General features: G+C 31.5%; 1 pseudogene; it reads right to left on the bottom strand.

The window, feature by feature from the left end:
* Nucleotides 1–1,401: 1,401 nt before the first annotated feature.
* On the bottom strand, nucleotides 1,402–8,872 carry LOC107845213 (annotated as a pseudogene).
* Nucleotides 8,873–23,718: the final 14,846 nt, after the last annotated feature.

The following is a 23,718-nucleotide window of genomic DNA, read 5'->3' on the forward strand; positions in this document are numbered from 1 at the left end:
GATTTTTTGGGATGACTAATACTATTGTCTATTGGGATGTGTGTATGTGTATATATATATAAAATTCGATGTTCGATAAATACCGAATACCAAACGGTATTAATATCTTGTACCAAATCCAATTTTGAATACTGAAACATTGAAATTTTACTCCCAAATACTATACCAAATATTGAATTACCAAATTTATCGGTTCGATTCGGTTTTTCGATTTTTGATATGCCCAACCCTTACTGTCGCACTTTGTATAGTTTTATCTTGTAACACAACAATTGTGTAGGTTCACAATGTACCGGAATGGACACCAGGTCTAATCAAATTTCAAGCATATGGTTCTACATTCCAATATATACATAAAGATGATTGCAGCGTAATAGTTTTTGCAAATTCAAGTCTTCTAGTATGGCAGCAACAACCCTCATAGCTCAAGATTACATATTCATATTGTTCATAGTGTTGGTGTTCTTGAGTCAAGTCCTATAACTGATTTACTCTAAATATTGAGAGTAAAATTTTTGTTTTTGCTTTTGAGTTTCATAGGTAAAGTTACCTGAGGTTGTGCTGGCTAGAGTTAGTCAATTTTGAGAAAGTTTTTGACAGAGTTGTCAAGAGGAGATTGTGATAGATTTATTGCAATCAAGTGGAACTTAGATCTAAGTTCTAATGGAGTTTGTAATCACGATTCATTCTGATTATAATAGAGTTTAAGAGCCTGTGAATAGAGGCCGTGGTTTTCCTCATTTGAACAAGAAGGTTTCCATGTAAAAAGTGACTGTGTTCTCTATTTAAAGTTTTTCTTCTGCGTTTCTGTGTGTTGTCATATTTTATCTTTCAGGGACCTAGTCCCTTGGTGGTGGTTAATCCTTGCATTGAAACAAAACCAACTGGGAAAAGTTGATACATTCTACTCAAAATTACAAATTAAAACTTAAAAGCAGCGGTAGCACGGTAAAAACTTACCTATACTTGTGTATACCCACTTGGTATATTTTAAACATAATTTAGGTGCTTAATAGTCAACAACTTAAATTGAGATGTTTTTGGAAGCTTAATTTTCTACTCCAACTCCCCCACATTTACTATTTCTGGATTTGGAAGAGACGGTAATGGGTACTACGTTGTCTAGACTAGTCTCCTTATGTAATGACTCTTAATTATGTTTAATGAATAAATTCCTCACTAAACAAATAAAATGTAACAACTTCAATTGAGAGTCTAAATGAAAATACGTGACAACCTGTCATGTAACTTCCTTCTTTATTACAGGCATAACCCCCACCCCCACCACCACCCCACACACACTTATATAATCATCAAACAGTGGATCTTGAAGTTACAATAGCAAGAGTAACTTTGAACAAAAGCTCAAAATGAATGATGTAGCGTACTATCAAATGCTACCTAGGATTCGTCATCCTTAGCCTCCATCTTCATGAAATCAATGAACGATTTTCCATTAATTTTTCTTTTAGAAAAAACCTCCAGAGATTTTGCTAAGTTAGTTCTTCGAAAAATCAGAGGATTATTTGGTCCAATGAGGCTAAGTGCAGGTCCCAAATCAGAGTCGTTGTTAAAGGTATAGAATGTTGCAAGAGATAACCTTCTTTCATTTGAGTTTACAATTGCTCTGTGCACAATGCTTTTATAAACACCATTGCTCACTATCTGCGCAAAGTCAAATAACATGCATATGCAAACACTATTATAGACATTAGAAATGAGCTCTTTAATTTCTTACAAAAGTAAGATTATATAGCATCTATAGAAATTGCAACTTGCAAGTAGATGCTATAGTAATATTCATTCATCTTGACTTAATCCTAATTTCAATAACCTCCAATTTTTTCTTAGTAAGCAAGTTTAACCAAATTGGCCATATAAAAAAAAAAAAAAAAAAAAACCTATGTAATCCTACAAATAGGATCTACGAAGGGTAGTGTGCACATAAGACCGTCAACTCAAATATAACACGGTAAAAATCTCTAAGAAAGCGAAATATAGTAGTGAAGAAGCCCATACCAAAAAGGGGAGAAAAGGAAATAATAACAATTGGCAATAATAAAATTAAAGAATAAGATAGTAGGAGAGTAACAACAATAATAATACTGACAAGGAAACTCGACAACGCTCGACTACCTACAAGCTTTCTACCATAATCTTTGACCTACCTATCTAGGGAAATGTCCTTAGAGCATTTCAGTTACTCAACATGTTGAGAATCAGTGAAATCCTCACACTGGTTCTAATTGTAAAATCAATTTTGAGGAAGAAGACACAAAGTCGAAGCTAAACAAAGAGAAAAAAGGGAAGTCAAAATTAAATTGTGGTCGAATTCTCCTATGAACCTAACAAAGTTGCTTCGTGGATTATGTCAAAGCCGTAGATCAAAGATTGATAACGGTAGGACAAGGATTTTTTTGATAAAGTATATATTTATTATTTATTGCTACTAAAAGTCTTTATTATTGTAGTGATATTTACCTCCATCATATCGCCAATATTAACAGTCAAAGCATTTGGGAGGGGCTTTACGGGCACCCAGGTATCATCTTTTCGGACTTGAAGACCTTCAGTTTCATTCAAATGCATAAGGATGATGAGTGCATCACTATCAGAATGAGGGTTTAAGCCATATGTCCTGTCTGGCTCAGGGCAAGGAGGATAATAATTCATCCTCAGTAATTGCATACCATCAGTGTATAGATCTCTCATTTCCTTTTCATCCATCTTTAAAGCCTTTGCCATTTGATTCAGGATGCTTATTGCTAGGTTCTTGATTCTTGGCTGTGTGCTTCCAAGGTGTCCCTGCATTATATTAATTTCCAATCATATCATACAAATAATCATTAAAAGAGGAAGAGATCTAGTGAAGATCAAGCCACAATCACTACAACAGTAAAGATACTTTTAGCGACAATAAATATGCACTTTGACAACTGCTAAAACTTTTACCGACATTAGCTAATTGTCATTGGATCCAATGTCGCTATAAGTTTTAAGGGCATTTACAAAGATTGCTACCAACCGTAAAATTAGGGGTGTAGCGAATATGTGTGTTTGTTTTAGGTTTGAATCTTAATAATTTAAATCTCAAACATGAAGTAGGTTTCTTTTGCCGCTACTTACAACCATGCACTTAGCATATCTAAGAAACTCTGAATGATTAAAATCTACAATATCATTAAATGTCAATAAAAGAAGACATTTGAGGACTTTACCTAAGTGAGACAGGGAGCTTAGGAAATAAGTGAGGTTGTCTCAAATGGGCAGGGAGAGTAGTTATGTAAAACAAGTCAATCCAGTCTAACTTTTGCTCTTCAGAAAAAACTAAGTCGTGAGCAAATCCTTCAATTCTCCCTTCTTGTTGCTCAAACATCTTCTCTTCCAATGGAAGATCGAAAAATGCTTGGATTTCTGACTTCACTTTCTCCATCAACGATATACTCACCCCATGATTCACAACCTGCATGCAAGAGATCGACACATTAAGCGTACCGCTAATGTGACATATATTAATATTATTTTTCGGACTAACTAAAAAGTAAAGTGTGACTTTTAAATTGGAATAGGACTTAGGAGTACCTGGAAAAATCCCCATTCTTTGCAAGCAAAATGAAGTCTCTGAAGCTCTGAATCATGATCATGACCATGCAACAGTTGTTCCATGTCAATCACTGGGATTTGAGCCAATAACATGGAAGAACTATATGATGTCTTTTCTACATTATCTTGAATATATTGAGGAGGAATGGTTGCTAGTTGTTGTTTTGCCAGTTCTTGAACGTTAGGAGCTTTCAAAAGCCCACGTCCTAGCTTTCTCAACTTTGCTTCTTCCATCGATGACTTTCTTTCCACCTTCTTCTCGATCAAGAAAACTTTTTGATCGCTAAAATATGTATAGAACTGGAGACTAGTGAGTTTGTTATTTATTGGTTGCACTTTTAGATATCCAAAGGATGTATATATAAAGAACGGTGAATTTGTCAATTATTGGTTTTGCATTAAGATAACAAAAGTATGTATATGACCCTCCCCTCCCAACCCCCCCAACCCCCCACCCCACACACACACATATACACTTCCTTCGGCCCATTTTATGTGTCGCTATTTCTTTTATTTTCTGTCCCCAAAAAAATATCACATTTCTTTATTTGGTAACTATTTAAAGACAAAATTCCAATTTTACCTTTCTTGGTCCTACTTATAATAAGACTTCACTTAATTAAAAATAATAATCATATATTTTTTAATAAAGAATAATTTGATAAAAATCATCAAATTTTTTTTTATTTCTTAAATTTCGTATCCAATCGAATTATGACACATAAAATAAAATAGAGAGTATATATATATATATATGATCTAGAAGCATAAATTCACGTAAAACCCAACTACCCCACCTAGATATGCCCCTATAGCAACTATTTTTTTTTATTGAGATATAAAACTAAGGAGAAGTAGGATAAAATTCACGTACCGCTGATTATGTAATAAGCATTGACTCCTAATTATTTTATATGAAGTAAATAGTATTTAAAAAAGTTAATGAAAGCAAGAGTTACGTGAGTTACACCAACATAAAGAATAGGATAATGAAAGAATAAAGAATGAGTGGTTACAAGAAACTTATTTCTTCATTCTACCATCACTAACTATTGTAATTAAAGGCACATAAACCACAATGAAATGGGAGTTAGGGAGATGAAAAAAATACAACCATGCACGTGGGTTATAAGAGATAATTGGCATAATTGCCATTAAGTATAACTGTAGCACTACTAAAGAAAACTCCCACAATGTAATGCCTTAAAGTGCTATTATAATAATGAATTTTGCATTAAAAATAATATTAAAATGCTCACTCATTTTAATAGTAAATATAAGAGAGTCCACTAGTTGAAGGAAGACTACTATGCATAATGAAGGTGTGCTCTACATTGAACCTCCACTTAGTAAAACAATAATTTTTACTCTTGAGTCATAGTGGTCTCAGACTTGAACTATGACTGCTTAAGGGAAATAAAAAGTTACTGCTTACACATAATAGTCAAGGTATTGACATGAGCTTTATAGTCAGCACGTTATGGCCTTGTGTTATCCCGATTTTATGAGTGTTTTTGAGAATGAGCCTAATTCTCATAGGAAACGGCCTACCTCCACACTCACATAGGTGAAATCCGTCGAGAGTGTTCCTGTAATTTAGCACTCCACTCATAAGAACTACAGATTTTTATTAAGTGTTTTATAAACTCAACCTCACAATAATTACAGGCAAATGCACTCACACCATAGGGAGGGATAAAAAAATAGTACATTTTTCACAATAAGTCATCATGTGATTCATTTTTTCCATTGAACCTGATTATAGGATCTCTAGTCCCCATGTTGGGTTTCCTCACATATGACTCAAGATTTAATAGGCTTCAATCTCATCCCCCTCGATGTACTCCAGGCCTTTTCTCTTGCTAGGACCTTAGTCAATGGATCTGCAAGATTATCACTAGATTTGATATGATCAATATTAATGGTACCATTTGTCAAATATGATCTCACATTACTGTGTTTTCTCTATATAGGTCTGGATTTACTGTTGTAATAACGATTTGGAACTCTACTAATTGCAGCGGTGCTATCACAATGAATTAAATAAGAGGAATTGATTTTTCAAAATAAGGTGTATGAGATAATAAATCTCTCAACCAATTCGCTTCCTCACTAGCTGAAGCTAAAGCAATTAGTTCAGCTTCTATGGTAGAGTTAGCAATTATAGTTTGCTTTTTAGACTTACAACAAACAGCACCACCACCCAAAGTAAAAACATAATCAGTAATGGATAACGAATCACCTGATAAATTCTTCCAATCCGCATCACAAAAGCCTTCAAGTACAACAGGATATTTTTTATAGAACAAACCATAATTTTTTGTTCCAATTAAATATTTCATTACTCTCGTTATAGCATGCCAATGTTTATTACCTGACTTACTAGTAAACCTGCTAAGTACTCCTACTGCATATGCAATATCAGGTCAAGTGTAATCAGGCACATATCTCAAACTTCCAATTATGATAGCATATTCTTTTTGTTTTATTACATTATTTTCACTTTCAACAGGAAACAAGTGAACGCTAGAATCAAAAGGAGTTACAACATGCTTGCAATCAAGGAAATTATATTTTTTCAAAATTTTCTCAACATAATATGACTAGTCAAGGAAAATTTCATCACATGTTCTAGTAATTTTTATTCCTCGAATAAAATTTGCCTCACAAAGATCTTTCCTATCTAAATGGCTTCAAAGAATATATTTTAGTTTCACCAATAACATTCATGTTAGAGCCAAAGATCAATAAATCATCAACATATAGGCAAATAATAACATGCGGATTATTCCAAGACTTATGATATTGCACTTATTACACTCATTTGTTTTAAAGCCATTATCAATCATACAGGAATAAAACTTTTCATGCCATTGCTTTAGTGCCTGCTTCAAGCCATATAGGGATCACTCTGGGTGTTCCATGTAAATCTCCTCATTTAGGTCTCCGCTTTAAAAAAGTAGTTTTTACATTCATTTGATGAATTTGTAAATCAAAAATTGCTGCAATAGCAACTAAAAGTCTAATGGATGTAATTCTAGTTACCGAAGAAAAAGTATCAAAAAATTCTAGGCCTTCTAGTTATTTAAAACCTTTAGCCACTAGCCTAGCTTCGTATTTATCAACAGATCCATCCGGTTTTAATTTTTTATGTAAGATCCATTTACATCCAATTGTTTTACAACCCAGTGGTAAATCAACTAGCTTCCAAGTTTTATTAGAAACTAGTGATTCTATTTCATCATTTACAACCTTTTTTCAGAAAATAGCATCATATGAAGACAAAGCTTGTTTTAAAGTGATAGGGACATCTCTAATATTAAAAATATAATAATCAGGACCAAAATCTTTTTCTACTCTAGCTCGTTTACTTCTTCTTAACTCAAAATCATCATTTTCTTTATTTTTTTTAAGTAAAAGTAGAAGAACTAGGTGGAGACAAAATATTTTCTTTGGTCCTCAGACCCCCACTATTTTAGAATCAAAAGGGAATTTATTTTCATGAAAATAACATCACCTGATTCTATTATCACATTATCTTCAAGATTAAAAAACCTATAGGCCGTACTATTTGAAGCATAACCAAGAAAAGCACAAGTAGTAACTTGTTTACTCAACTTAGAGATTTAAGGATCCATTAACCTTACATAGGCTAAGCAACCCCAAACTCTTAGATATCCCAAATTTGGCTTATAACCTTTCCACAATCCAAAAGGTGTTAGTTTGGTCTTTTTATGAGGCACACGATTCAACAGATATCAAGAAGTCAAAAGAGCTTCACCCCAAAGATTTAAAGGTGCATAAGACTCAATTAATATGGCATTAGTCAACTCAACCAATGTTCTATTCCTCCTTTTCTCTACACCGTTAAATTCAAGAGAATAAGGAAGAGTAGTTTCATGAATTATACCCAGTGATCTAATAAAAGAATAGAATTCACGTGACTCATATTCACGGCCTCTATCACTTCTTATTCTTTTTATTTTTCTATTAAACTGATTTTCAACTTCATGGAGAAAAGTTTTAAAATTGTCAAATGCATCACTTTTATTTTTCATTAAGTAAACATATGTAACTTATGAAAGTGATAAAATATTTATTTCCTCCACGAGTTAAAATTTCACCAAGTTCACAAATATCACTATGAACTAATTCTAACAATTCAGTTTTTCTTTCAGCTTGAAAATGAGGCCTTTTTGTGATTTTGGCTTTACTACAAGCCTCACATTTTTCAAAGTTCTTTTTGATCACTGGAATTAATCCTAAACTACTCATGATTGCCACATAACGATCATTTATATGACACAAACGAGCATGCCAAAAATTAGTAGAAGAAAACATATAAATAGAAGTAGATGTTTTATTCATTTCAACAGTCAATTTAAACATAACATCACATGTATACCCCTTTCCCACAAAAATATTATTTTTAACAATTACATGCTGATCAGATTCAATAATTTGTTTGAAGCCTTCTTTATTAAAAAGAAAACTAGACATCAAATTTTTTCTTATAGAAGGAGTATAAAGTACATCTTTTAAGATTAATACCCTTCCAGAAGTAAACTTCAACTCAAAATCTCTCATTCTAAGTACTTGAGTTGTCTGTGAATCTCCAAGTATGATGGTTTTGGGCTCCTCAAAATTTGTATATTTCTTAAACCAGTCTATCATAACAGACATGACGGTTTGCACCAGAGTCAACCCACCATACATCAACATTCTCTACCATGTTAATATCTATTATCACTGCCATAAATGATTCTTCAATAATGTTTACCTGTGGTGTAGGCCCATATTTCCAAAATCTACACGATATTTTTTGTTGTACATGTTGATTTTTTGCTTGTTTTTTTCACCATTATTGTTCTTGGGATGTGTACCATCATTTTTCTTGAATTTTTTCTTCTTAGGCTTCAAAGTAGTATTTTTGTTAGATTTAGGGGTAGTATTATTTGAAGAAGTTAAATTTACCTTTGGTGTGATGTTGTTCTATTCTGTTTGTAAAAGTGCATCTTGGCCCCTTGCTTCTTCTTCCATGTGGATTCTTATTATCAAAATCTCAAGAGAGCATTGTTTTTTGAAATTCCTTCCACAAAGGTGGAAGTTTATCAATTATGCCACAAACAATAAGGTTATCTCCATTTTTGACTTCCTAAGACCTGAGCTCACCAACAATCATTATGAAATCCTGAGTTTGTTGTCCACCATTTGAAAATGGAAAATCTGCTAGCCGCATATTTTTTCGCTCCCGCCTTCTCAGTGTCATATTTACTCTGCAAAGCTTTCCAATTTTTTTTGCACTAGAGTAAGTTCTATCATAACAATCATAAAAATTATCAGAAATACAATTAAGTAAAAAGTACCAATACTTGTAGGAGTTACCATCGTATTTTTCAACTTTCTCTTGAAGAGATATAAGTTCTTCATCACTCATCGAAGAGTCATCTACTTTTTTTGGGTTCTTCTCAATTAACACCCTTCCACCTCTTGAAGTGAGTGTCGTTGAACCGAAATGGCTTGTTAAGATCTACCATCTTGACATCCGCGGATTTTTTAGTTGTTGCCATTGAATCTCCTTAAAATTATTGGTGAAATTACAATAAACTTACAACTGAAAATTACAAGTGAAGAAAATAAAAAGACAATCTTTTTCTTCTTCGGCTGAGGCGTGGATATCTCGCTCTCTTTAAGGAGATTCAAGCCCACTGCAGCAAATGTTTCACAGGTCCAGTAGTAATCTTCTTGACTTATCCCCTCTAGGATACAACAGCCTTCTCGCAATAACTCAATAATCTAGACAAGAGTTAAGGTCAAAGCTCCACAAAAAACACCTCCCTTCAACTATTAAACTCTCTTTTTTGCTAACTTTTGTTAACTCTTTCTTATCTTATGTTTATGCCAAAACCATGCAAGACCACCTCTATTTATAGGAGAGGAAGTCTTCCATGCAATGAATAAGAAGAACTAAATGAGATAGTAAAGATGGAATATAAATGGCTTTTAGGTTACATGAGTTACACTAGCATAAAGAATAGGATAATGGAGGAATAAATAGCGAGTGGTTACAAGAAACTTATGTCTTCATTCTACCACCACTAACTATTGTAATTAAAGGCACATAAACCACAATGAACTGGAAGTTAGGGAGATAAAAAAATTAAAATTTACATATATACACTAAATAAAATTTTCTTATTACATAATATACCAATTTGGTAAAGTATTTACACATATCCCAAAATATTTACACAAATCCCTTTATTTTCAACTTTCTCTCTCTTAAACATTATACATCTCTAAAAAGGTTTTCTCTTTCATATTTTACTCCCCCATATCCTCCCACAACACCCAATATTTACTCCATAGTTGAATCCCCTTATTCCCGACAAAATTCAAGAATCGTGTATCTGGGGGTTACAATTTGTAAGTTTGAAGATTTTTATTTATTTTTTCTTTTTTTTCAACTTTTTCAATTTTTTAAATTGACCATATATTTGTTGTCGTTTATGTTTGTTTTTACCTTATTTTGCAAGTGTTTTCAAGTTTCGTAGTTTGATTTTTATGTTTTCTTCATATAATACATTTTCGATTCTTGGTTTGTAGATTTTTTTTTCAAATTTACTTATTTTTATATTTTACAATTTATTTTATGAATGCATGTTTGGTTTTAAGGATTTACCACATTTTTCTAAGTATTTTCAAGTTTCGTAGTTGATTCGGGTTAATCAAATTACTAAAAAATATTGTTGATGGATTCTTGTCCTAGATTTAGTTTAGGACTTAGTCAGTTAGATTCTAAAAAACAAGATATACCTGTTGGGTTTGTTCCTGGTACATTTGATTTTGAAGAACCTGATTTCGCAGAGAATCGTTCAAAGGATTGAAACAACCCCACAACAATGAAGAGATTGAAGGAAGCGGCCACTTCCAAATCAAAGAAATCAAGTTCAAAAACGGCCAGTAAGAAGAAGTTTGATGATTCCGGTAGACTACGTCTTCCGAAGGTATTGATTAAACATTATACTTTACTTACGTTGCAATATTATAGTATAATATAGTAGAACATACAATTTTGTGCAACACTAATGTATAATATTACTATTATGTTATACATTTCATTTTTTATACATTGGATGTTTTTATTACATATAAGAGGCATTTGAAACTGTGTATGCTATTATACATTCATGAAGTTTTCGTTTTGTATAATGTTTTATTATACATTCTAACAACATTACATGTCATATATGTTTAAGGTGAAATGTTTAATCTGACATTATACATTGCATATATTTGATTATTAATGTATAATGTTATTACATAAATCTTATTATACATTGCTTTCCATACTCTTATTATACATAACAGGCTTTGTATGATTTAGTTGATATTATACATTTAGTGAGTTTTAATGTGAATAACTGATATTTCATACATGTTTTTAATGTGAACTATTTTAGTATGCAACATTATACATTATTGTATCTCAAACATGTGTAACTTTTCCTGTAATTATTCTTTTTTTTAATTTCAGGGCATGAAATACCGTATAGATAAAGTCCCGTAGCACTCTTTGCATATTTTGAGCTTATGCAACCGTGGTTTTGCTGAAGACATAAAGTATTATTTTGGAGGCATTTAGAAATATGTTATTTGGGATTTTTCTTGACCTTCTGCAATGCAACTGGATTGGGCAGATTTCAAAATGTATCCTTATGCTAAAAATCCAACAAGATATTAAGGACGAGATACATGTGTGTGTGCAGGGAAAGATTTTGAAATTTACCATGCTTGAATTTTCCATTATCACCGGCCTGAAATGCACCGGTGATATTCATGAGTTTATGTATACTTCATCATCAAAATCCCCTTTGATATCGAAGTATTTTCCTAAATCTGGAGGTGGTATAACTAGGTCAAAACTGATAACACGTGTGAAGATGGGAAATTTCAAGAACTCTGAAGATGATTTGAACCTTGCGATATTATATTTTGTTCATACATTCATGTTATCTCAGCATAAAGAAGCACCAATCAGTGTAGCTCACTTCCAAATGGTCGAGGATGGTCCGTACATACACTTTTCATGGGAAAAGATAACTTTTGAAAAGTTGATCAACTCATGGAGGCAGGATTTCAGAGTCGCAAAGCAGTTATATTCTTTGGGTGGAATGCCCCACGCTCAAAATGTCTGGATATTTGAGTGTTGCTCTGCGGTAGATAAAAAAACTGCTTTGCGACATGGAAACATCACCCAAGAATACTTAACTGGTCAGTTGAGTGTACAAGTCCTAAGTATGAATCTTTTATGTATGGCATGTTCAGTAAGGTAATTGTATAATATGTTAAATATTTTTATTTTATACTCACTTTATCGAAGTTCTAATATTTCATTTTGAAAATAATTTTTTCAGTGTTCTTTCAAGAATTTACAGCCTACAAACGAAGAAGTTCGTACTTTAGATTTGTCTTTATCTGAGGATTTTGTGGTTTTTGATCCAATATCTGCTACTTCCACTTCTGTTGCTGCAAAAATTCAAACAGAAGGCGATGAAGATCAATCGCGTGTTGTCACTGGAGATGACGACTATGATGATTTCACCACTGCACCTACTCAAGAATTTCTAAGAAAAGTTTGTTTGGTTAAACTTGTATCAACTGAACAACCATCTAAAAGAAGAAAAATAGTTATGTTTCAGGAAGTTAGTCCAGCTGCGACAGATGGACAGAAATCAACAAGTTATCATTCAGTACGTCATGTGTCTGGTATGTTTTCTAAAAAAACAATTACAATTAATAGATAAACTACAAATTTGTGTGACTGATTTTGATCATAGTCATCAAGTAGAAATTGGTGTGTCTCCTGAGCGCGAACAACTCAAGTCTGTTCCATCGTCTTCCACAACCCCTGAGGGACTTCTAAGTCTAATTTAGATATGGAGCAGATAAAGAGTTACATCAAAATATATGTAAGTTAATTTTCTTATTCACAAATGTTAATTTTAAAAAAACTATTACTTGTTTCTAATATCTTATTGTTTATCTGTATATTATAAGGTGAATGGACAAATTGCTAAGCTGAAAATACTAATCTCCAATATACCTGATGAGGTCGTTAAAGCGTTGAAGAAAGAAGAGAATAAAGAATCTCCGGTATAAAAAAAAATTTCATTCAAATTTTTAATACTTTGAACAAATACTCATACATTAGTATTATTCATGAAATATAGGAAGAGAAAATTATTCATCAACAAGAAGGTGCAAAAGAAGGATCAAAAATAAATGTCAGTGTTTATAAGAATGATTTGCCGGTAATGTTAATCTAAATTAAATTGGCATGTTACCATAAATCTGTATATCTCCAACATCTTAACCTATTTTTGTTTGGTTCTTATACAACATGAAGATGAGTACACGGGACCAATCATTCACATAACAAATGATGAACCATCAGTACTTGAACCTTTAGAAACAGAGATCCAAGATTGTGTCCACATTCATACTGAATGTCCAACAATAGATGAGGTTCAATTCAATCAGAAGGTATATATATGATATGCACAAATATGGTTATACAATGTAGATATCAAATTATAAAAATATTTTCAGTCATCATTATATAAATTTGATTAAATGTACAGACATCCACTAGTCAATTTTTTATAGGATGAGCATATAAATGATCAAGAAGAGGTACATGAAGAAGAATCGAAAAACACGCACATTACTGATATGGAAGATATATTGGTACATTTTTGTCTATCATGTTGGTTAGTTCTTGGATGAATATCAATATTTTAAAACGCTTTACTTGTAGGCTATTACAGAATTATTACACATACATTTGAATGTATATTGATATGTTATACATCATTAATACTAACAGTATATTTCAGAAAATGAATAGTCTTTTATTTTGAGACTGTTTCAGTATAATTATACATTCAGTTGAATGTATAACATTATGTTATACATTAAATAATCATATAACAAATACTTATGCATTTATTATACATATTAATTTTAAATCACCGGTGCATATTTTTTTCATTCAACTACGTATCACTTTGACTAAGCTTTTATGGATGATGCTTGTTACTAAAGGTAGAAAGACCATAATGATGCAATAGAAGCATGTTGTACTGAAGATCTGAGCATACAGCATAGCCCTCAAATAAAACATTTAGAGGTACGTTTTTGGTTGTTCATATTGTTTATTAATTCAAAACTTACATGCTTATACATTCACATCCATGTCAACTACATATCAAATTTTATAAAAAAGTTTTCATTCACCATTGTATGGCTTTTCAAATTACTATTACAATTTTTTTTCCCTTGCACTATGTCTTACTTTGAATAATTTGCATTGTAATACTATCTTATTTTGATACTGTCTCAGTTTCATTATACAACCATTTGAATGTATAACATTATGTTATACATTGAAATGAATTTAAATACATGATGATTGTTACTGAATGTAGGATGAGCATAATGCTGCAATAAAAGCAGGTTGTACTGAAGAACTGAGCATACTTTTAGAGGTACTTTTTTGGTTGTTCATCTTGTTTATCAACTCAAAACTTACATTCTTATACACTCACATTCATGACTAATAGATATCAAATTATATAAACATCTTTTCATTCATCATTGTATGGCTTTTAAAATCACTATTACAAATTTTTTCCCTCTAGAACTATGTCTATCTTATTTTGAGACTGTCTCAATTTCATTATACATTTGTTTGAATGTATAACATTATGTTATACATTAAACCAGCATATAACAACTACATGTGCATTTGTTAGACATATCAATTTTAAATGTATAACAGTACTTTATACATTCATATTCAATTTTTATATATAGAGATTACAAAACACCTTGACATATTTATTTTCTTACATAATGATTTTGATTACAATAGGATGAGCATATTGCCTCAAAAGAATCATGTTGTGCTGACGAATTGAACAAACATCATAGTACTGCTGTGAAAGATTTGCAGGTATTTTTTTGACAATGCATATGTTGTTTTTTAACTAAAAACCTATCTACATTAACTAGCTGTTGTTTAGGCATCACTAACGTTAAACATTAATATGTTTGATTTTACACATAACACATCAATCTTTAATCTATAGGATGATGTGAATGCCACACTAACGGAGTCTGTTCAAGATACTTTAGGGGCACTAATATTTGGGTTGTCAACACCTTCGAATACAAAAAAATTTGATGTTGTTATACCAAATTTAGTGAAGAAAAATCAGTGGTTACTTCCAGATAGTCAGTTTCCACCTGACTTTCCTGATGCACAAGTAAGGGAGTTTGAAGCAGCAAAAGCACGTGAAGTAACACAGAAATCACCTGTAAAAAGAGACAGAAAAAAGTCAAAGATTTTTAGGTCACCATACATCACAAAATTTGGATCGAGCTCTAAAGATGAGGGCATTTCTGATAATGAAGAGAAGCAGAGGTATGCTTTTGATGGTTGTCCCATTTCCAAAGACTTGCCTAATCAATTGATCAACGATTATTCACAGTGGCTTAAAATTGGATTACTGAAATATCATGCTTCAAAATAAGTTATTTAGAAAGATTATTAAATTATTGAAAATAGTACATAAGAATAAACTTTGGTTAAGTCTAATGCTTGTTTATGTTACAGGAAACAAATAGACAATCACTATCTAAAAAATGCTCCAGGATTAGGTTATCCTCTTTTGAAATTTATTGTTTCACAAGCACTCTCAAAGAATTGGTTCTACTTGATGTCGCAACCCAAAATGTGTTGGAATGATGAGGTAAATTAAACTAAACTATATCATGCTTGTTTAAAATTTTACTAAAAATTTTTTAATTATTATAGAATACAATATATTGTATGATTACATATCATACATATGGTGTGATGTAGAATCACTTTTTATACATTTAATTGTAACAGCTTATACATTGATGCTCTTTGTTGAAAACATAATAATAACTAAAACATATGACATCGAATTTCTTTTATGACACAATTTCATACATGTAGTATGACATATAATCACATTTTTTACATGTTATGTTATCATATCATACATTCACGTCAATTATCAATACATAATAATAACTAAAACTTATGCATTAGAATCTGTTGTAAGATTAAAATACATAATATATAGAATCTATTGTATAATTACATATCATACATGTGGTGTGATGTATAATCACATTTTAAACAGGTAATGCTAATAGATCATGCATTCCTGTTCTTTGTTGCATGTAGTATTATTTTATAAGTAAAAATTATACATGTAGTATACATATAATCAGATTTTATACATGTTATGTTAACATATCATACATTAATGAACCTTCCCAATACATAATAATAACTAAAACATATGCATTAGAATCTGTTGTATGAATAAATATCATACATGTTATGAAGTGTATAATCACATTATATAGATGTAATGGTAACAAATCATTCATTAAACCTCTTGCGCAATACATATTAATGACACATTATTATGCAGTTTTCTTTTAGTGCTTAACATAACGTAACCATTTTAACATGTAGCACTTGGATGTGATATTCTACCATTTGAGAAAAAATCAAAGTTGCAGCAGTGTGATACATATAGATATACGACAACCAGCTGCTTCTTCAAAACATATATGGAAAAAACATACGAACGATATTTTCCAACAGTTAAAACAGATCAGATATCCACGCAAGAAGACTACGCAGAATATGTTGCTTGTGATTCTAATGAAATCGCTATAACAATATAATTAATGGATTTTGTATTCCTGCGGGTTTACCATGGCATTTGGTTGATGAGGTATATGTTCCTGTTAACTGTGGAAAAGAATATCACTGGGTATTGACTGTAATTATGTTAAAGAAGAGAACAATATGTGTGTATGACTCATTGTCAATCAACAAGAAAAGTGAACCACCAACTTAAATACGAAAGTTAGCAATCATGCTGCCTACCTACTTGTCGGACAGTGGTGTTTTTGAAAAGACGGAAAGAATTGACTGGTCAACACTTAAAGCATATGAAGGGAAGCTTGGTCTGCAAACTGGTGAGATAAGTCACAACCAATTTGATGTTGAATACGTCCAAAACATTCTACAACAAGCGTCTGATAGTTTGTAAGTGTCTCTTTCTTTTTAAATTTTCACATGTATAATCATGGTAAATTATAAAACTTATCGGTCTTTCATTTTATTAAAAATTCAGGGACTGCGGGGTATTTGTGGCTACATATGCAGAAATATTAAGTGAAGGGAAGCAAGTTCATTCATGTGAGTTTGAAGCTTCTAGTCAACGTGCACAGTATGCTTCGTTACTATGGCATTACGGAGTGACGAAGGCAAAGAAAGATTATAGGAGTGATAATGATGATCCTCCTCGACCAAAGACTACTTTTCTCCAATCACCTAATGAAAGTGCAGTTGTTACTTTGGAGTAGCTCATTCTAAAAAATAGACTAATTGCTTTTTTTTGTTGTTGATAAATAGTTAAACACAGTAATATTTTTTTTGAATGTTGATTTTTAGGCAACATTATATGGATGACAGTTTTTGGTTCTTATACATTTAGATTTACATAAACTCTTTTCTGATTATTCTATATTGTTTGTTAATTACTCATTTTACCCAACATAATATTAATAACACTGTATAACAAAAATTTACATATTAATAAATTATATATATGTAAAGCATTGTATTTTTTTCCAGCATTAAAGAAGTTAATACTATATTATGAGTTAATTATACATTGAACAGGTATAAAATTATTTTGAATAAATTCAGTAGATAACATCATACATGTTGAAACAATCCCATTTATTAATTGAAAACATCTTCCGTATTCAAAATTTTTTAAGAAGAATAACAGTAGATCGTAAATTGTAAATAAACTCAATGTATCAATCTTTAGACGTAATATTGATAACAAAACAAGAATATTTTTTATTATCATACATATATCTTAATGTATAATCCATAATCTTCACACAAATTTGTTTGCTTCATATTTTGGTAGTTCTTATACTTTTTAAAGACATTTACTTTAAAATCATATATGTTGTCAACGTATAATATCATACATGTTAAATGTATTATACATTATAACTACATATTACTACGCTGCAATAATGAGCAGTAAAGTTAGAAAATATAATAATTCAAAATTGTATTACTTTGTCTCCAAAATACCATACATTAAGTCATAATTAAATAGCACATAACAAATAAAAACATAAAATAAACTTCAACAATCAAATCAACAAAAAACAAAAAAAAAATGAGGTTATGTAGTTATATCCAAACGAACACTTAGCATTTAGAACAACAAACTAAAATCTTCAACTTTCTTTTGGGAAGAAACTGCACGTCCTGCGGTTGTGGCCTGCACGCCCGCATTTACCGTAATGGTTTGAACTTGTAAGTGATTCACTAGATTTCAAATGTCTTCCTTTTTTTGGCCTCCTAGGAGGTCTTCTGTATTTGGGTGGCAAAACTTCGTCGACATCAGTAAAATCTGGAATAATCGAATCTTTCATATCTGGCATAGGAATTATGGGGAGTTCATATGTCTTCACAATAGTGTTTGGAAGATACAATTCTGAACAATAATGTCCATACTCTTTCACATCAATATTTATACGCTTCAAAACCACAATTGCGTGTGCACATGGAATTTCATCAATTTGATACCAATAATAGTTACATGTGCCACGATTAATATCAACAATGTACCTCCTTCCTGATTCATACACACAGTACAGATAACTACCAACTGCCTTAACCTGTTAGCAATGACTAATTTTATACAGTTAAAAATATAAAAATTAATAACAAATATAAAGTAGATTCAACTTTCATAATGCATACCGCCATCTGCAACGATTTAACCCCATTATCAGTTAGTATTTCTTGAAATCTTCTCCTAAACGATGTGTTTGTATAAGATGTAATTTCAATGTTCTTACAATTCCATGCAACAAATAGAATCCTAACTTCTTCAAGGAAACCTAAAATAGGAAGTACTCTAGCCTCTACCAAACAACTGTTAATACATTCAGCTATATTAGAGGTCATCATTCTACCTCTATTAACAGGGGAGTGACATCGAGACTATTTATCATATTCAACTTCTTTCAGATATTCCTTAACCCTTGGATCAACCTTTCCAACCTTTGACATAAAGTAATCAAAATCTTCTTTTCTATACACTTTATCCATGGAATAATAAAGGTCACTAAGTCTATCTTTGCTTTTTCTAAAATATTTACAAACATTTTTTTTATAAATGCCAAATACATGCTAGATGGGGGATATTAGGATAAACAATGCTCACACCTTTTATGATACTCTCGTTTCAATCCGATACAATACATATGTTGTTTCGTTCTCCAAATGCTTCTCTAAATTGATGAAAAAATCGAGTCCACGAATTGTCATTTTCGAAATCCACTACACCATAAGCTAATGGAAGAATACATCCTAAAAAAAACAGCAATTGTATAATATATGTTCATCATTGATCAGGTCTCTAATTATTTTACATTTAGGTAATACATGACATCATACATGTTGTCCCACCTTTATCACTTAATTGAAATCAACTAAAATATATAACTCCACACATTTTAATAATGTATAACAATACATCATACATAGTAAACATACTATTAGGGATCTATAGATTTAATTATTAGTAAATGTATCAGACATTAAACGTAAAATTGATAAGAAAGTATGGATATTTTACAACATCATACATACACCATGAAGTATAATAGCTAATCATACAGATATCCCACAAAGCAAAATCTAATTACATTTTACTCTTTCAATTATAAAATGAAAATGAAATTTCTAAGATTGTTTAAACAGAAACTAGCATCTACTTTATAGAAAACATCAATAACACAAAATGAAAGGCGTATATTGGTACTATATGTACTCATTAAGCAAGTCCAATTTGTATTATACATACTAGAGCAACATATAATCAGCTAGAATGCATGCACAATACTGAAATACCAAATGTTAATATTTCAAAGTATAATACCTGCACCATCAAGAGTGATCGCCGGTAAAACCGTTCCTTGATATGGCCCGCTTAAATGTGCACCATCTACAACTACTACTGGACGACAAAATTCAAACCCCTTTATCATGGGATATAAGGCAATAAACAAGTATTTAAACTCGTTATCTAATGCCTTATGCATCCGAATGTATGATCCAGGATATACCTGGTTCAATATATATATATATATATATATATAACGGTGCATTTTTGATATCCATCAGCTGGTCCACCTCTAAGCATCACAATTTTCTTTTCTTTTACCCGCCAAGCCATCATGTAGTTAATATCAACACCGTAGACGACCTTCATCTGTTCAATTATGTCCGCCGGTGTGTGTATTCTCTTGTAATTAATTAACTTTGGTGTAGTAAACTCACTAACAAAAGCTGTTGTTACAACCAAATTATTCAGTATTCTATCACTCAGGCTGCAACTATATTCCGAATCAAATGTCTTTATCACAAAGATTTCCGAATGATTCATCAAATACGCCTTCAGGACCCATTTACAATCTTTGACACGACAATGTAACACATAGCTGCAATTATAATTTTAAAACAGGTCGTCAATTTATTAACATACATATAAAATCTATAATTTAAATAAAAATATCATAACTAAATTGTTACAGTTTTATTATACATTCGAATGAATGTATGATGGAATATTATACATCGTAAATGTAACTCTATTTTGTGCAAACAGCAAAGCCAGAAATTAAAGTCAATAATAAAACTCCTTAAACAAATGCTATTTTCACAGCATATACAAATAAAAAATAATAATTTATTCCGTACCTTTGTTTGTTAGATCGTTTAGTAAAGGTGTTAAAGCCTTTTGATATTGCATATTTTGCCATAACAGATACCAAAGTTGGCTTATCCTTATAAAGTTGGTTCACTTTTATTTCAGTGTTCTTGCAATCAGTAATGAAGTTATTAACTTCAAATTCTGGAACGTATAATGAATACTGATTCTGCATTTCAACAACAGTTAACGCAACCGAATCAAATTCACTACCTTCAATACACATTACAGCCCCAGTTTCGCTATCAAAATCGATATCCTTAATCAATTTGTTGGAAGTTATTATACATAGTGAAAAACTTATAAGCCCAGAACATTGTTTCTTCAACTCAATATAAACCTTCACTCCATTATCATTTCTTATGATAATTGGAGAAGAATTACCATCAACAATGTATTTTAATTTAATTTTTTTTCGAACATCATCAATACCCAATTCCATCGCGATTGTCGCAACCAATTTCACAAAGTTAATACTTTCTGAAACAACAATGGCATCACTTTTGTATGCTTTAAAACTTATTTCCGTCTCCCATACAGCGGAATGATGCAACAATATTGGGATGTTCATCTTTTTTCTCACAATAAATTACGAGCAAATATTTTTTTCCCAGAATAGTAAATCAGAAAAAGAAGACAATTAGAGGTAATGTTTAAGAGTTTTTGTTTTTAAAATTCAAATTTCAGTTACTATTTTAACTCATACAATAATTAATATCAGATAATTAAATGATGTAATTTAAGGAATAGAGATACATTTATTGATTCCTTATCCCTTAAATTTAGGTAAATCAGATTGATCATACATTCAGAGAATGTATAACAAACACCCAAATGTATGACAATATTTTGTATAATAGGGAGAGAGAAAGTATCAAGGAAAATTATGTAAATAGTTTCGCTTTATGCGGTATATATGTGGTTTATACATAAAAAAATGCAGCCCATGCACGTGGATTTTTTGTAAGAGATAATTGGCATAATTGCCATTAAGTATAACTGTAGCACTACTAAGAAAATTCCCACAATGTAATGCCTTAAAGTGCTATTATAATAATAAATTTGGTATTAACAATATTAAAAATAATATTAAAATTCCACTAAAAACAACATTCTTGTAACTCAACACATGATCAACTTTAATAATTTACTAAGTTCTTAATTAATATGATCTAATAGCGATCTCTACTTCAGTATTAATGTATGCATTGGGTCAAGTTTTAAGTTTCAACTCTTGCTATTGTTACTGGATTCAAATTACTCCTTAATCGTCGACATGTTTTTTGAGAAGAAGAAATAGATAGAATGAAAATTAAATAAGAATTAAAATGTCAAAGTCGATCAAACATAAATTTTTATCAAACAAAAAAATAAAAATACATAGACTAAAAGAAAAAAATAATCTAATTATTATTATCATCATTATTGCCAGCCGACCAATCTTCAAGCGATAGCATCAGTGTCCTTCTCAGCCTCCGTATCTCCCGGAGCATCCTTGCTCTCATGGCAGACAACTCCCATTATAGGTCATGAACCTGCGTCTGAAGTTCCCACACGGTGTCTTTTAAAATCGCAACGTCCCACACTGGATCAACCATATCTAGAACATGAATGAATTGACAACAACAACAACAACAAACCCAGTGTATTCCCACATAGTGGGGTCTGGGGAGAGTAATATGTACGCAGTCCATACCACTACCTCCGGAGAAGTAGAAATGTTATTTCCGATAGACCCTCGGCTCAAGACAAGGAATAATAAGTAAATCCGTAATAAAGCATGGAACAAACGCTACCCACAAGGGAAAATATAAGGAGTAGCACACAAATTCGTAATAAAGCATACAACAAGGTGGCATAACAAGAATAATACGCCTACCAAGTAGTGCCCTACCCCAACGACCCAAACTGACACTAGCCTTCTATCCTAATTCGCGTCCTCCAGATCTTCCTATCTAGCCTTCTACCAAAGCCATATACTTCATAAAAAAAGAATAGATATTCTTTTGAATAAGCAGATAATGTTACTAAATGAAAACACCATAACAAGAGCATGTGGCAATAGACGAGGTTACCAAATGAAAATAACTGTGATAAGAGAATTTAGCAATATTCAAGGATATTAAATTAAAATAGCCATGGTAAGAACATATAGGAGTACGCAAGGTTATTAAATGAAAATAGCCATGACAAGAGCACATAGCAATTGTTTCTTCTTCCTTTTGTCTCTTTTCATGCATGAACAAATAGATTCTAGGCTACCATTTATTCATAGCTATATTTTTTCACTACTTATGGACTGAACCCATGTGTCAGATTGATTGATCCATTGGGGCTAATTATTATGGAAGTGACCCAATCAACCAAATTAAATATGAGACTCTTACTTTATGCGCAACCATTAAGCTAGACGTGAATTCTTTTTAATTTTTTTTTTTTTTTGCATAAAATTAAAAAAAAACAAAGGAACATGGCTTTATGTATAATGCAATGCAAATTAGGACCAATTCATGTTTGTTACCAATCTTTTTATACATGTAAATTATTACATGAATCATGCATGTAATTGCATCCATATCATGTTAAACATATGTACAGAAAAACAACAAAAAAAAAAAAAAAAAGAAAGGAGGCCAAAGCTTCTAACAGTAGCCTATAATGAGATTATTGAGTAACAAATTTTAACGACAACTTTACCACTAATAAACTACACATAAAACATCTAACAGTAGCCTAACTTTAGCAGTACTTTGTTTAAATGAGAGATGCGGAAACAAAAGGGAAGAATCAAAGTACACTAGATCAAAAGACTTTAAACTAAGCAATTGCTTATCATGCCAACTAGAAGGAGTGAAATATAGACTAAAACTAAGAAATGTGTAATCTAACAACGAGAAAACAAGGCATGGTGGCAAGCAAAGAAGGGGAACTCAACCAACAATAAAATCAGAGAAGGAAAAAAATAAGCTTGAACTGCACACATTAAACATGACATATAAGTGGCTTCACTCCTTCGGAAGATAGACCCTATTTGATGATAGGAGTTTTAAAGAATCTTCGACTTAAAATTATATCAGTATCATCACGAATCAATTACTTCAACAAGATCATTATCTCGGCCAAACTAGCATAGACGACGCAAAGTTTTTAAACAAAAAGCAAGAAAAAACTTACCTGAGTCAGGGAAGAG

Source organism: Capsicum annuum, chromosome 10, assembly GCF_002878395.1.
Source record: "Capsicum annuum cultivar UCD-10X-F1 chromosome 10, UCD10Xv1.1, whole genome shotgun sequence".
NCBI classification, from domain to species: Eukaryota; Viridiplantae; Streptophyta; class Magnoliopsida; order Solanales; family Solanaceae; genus Capsicum; species Capsicum annuum.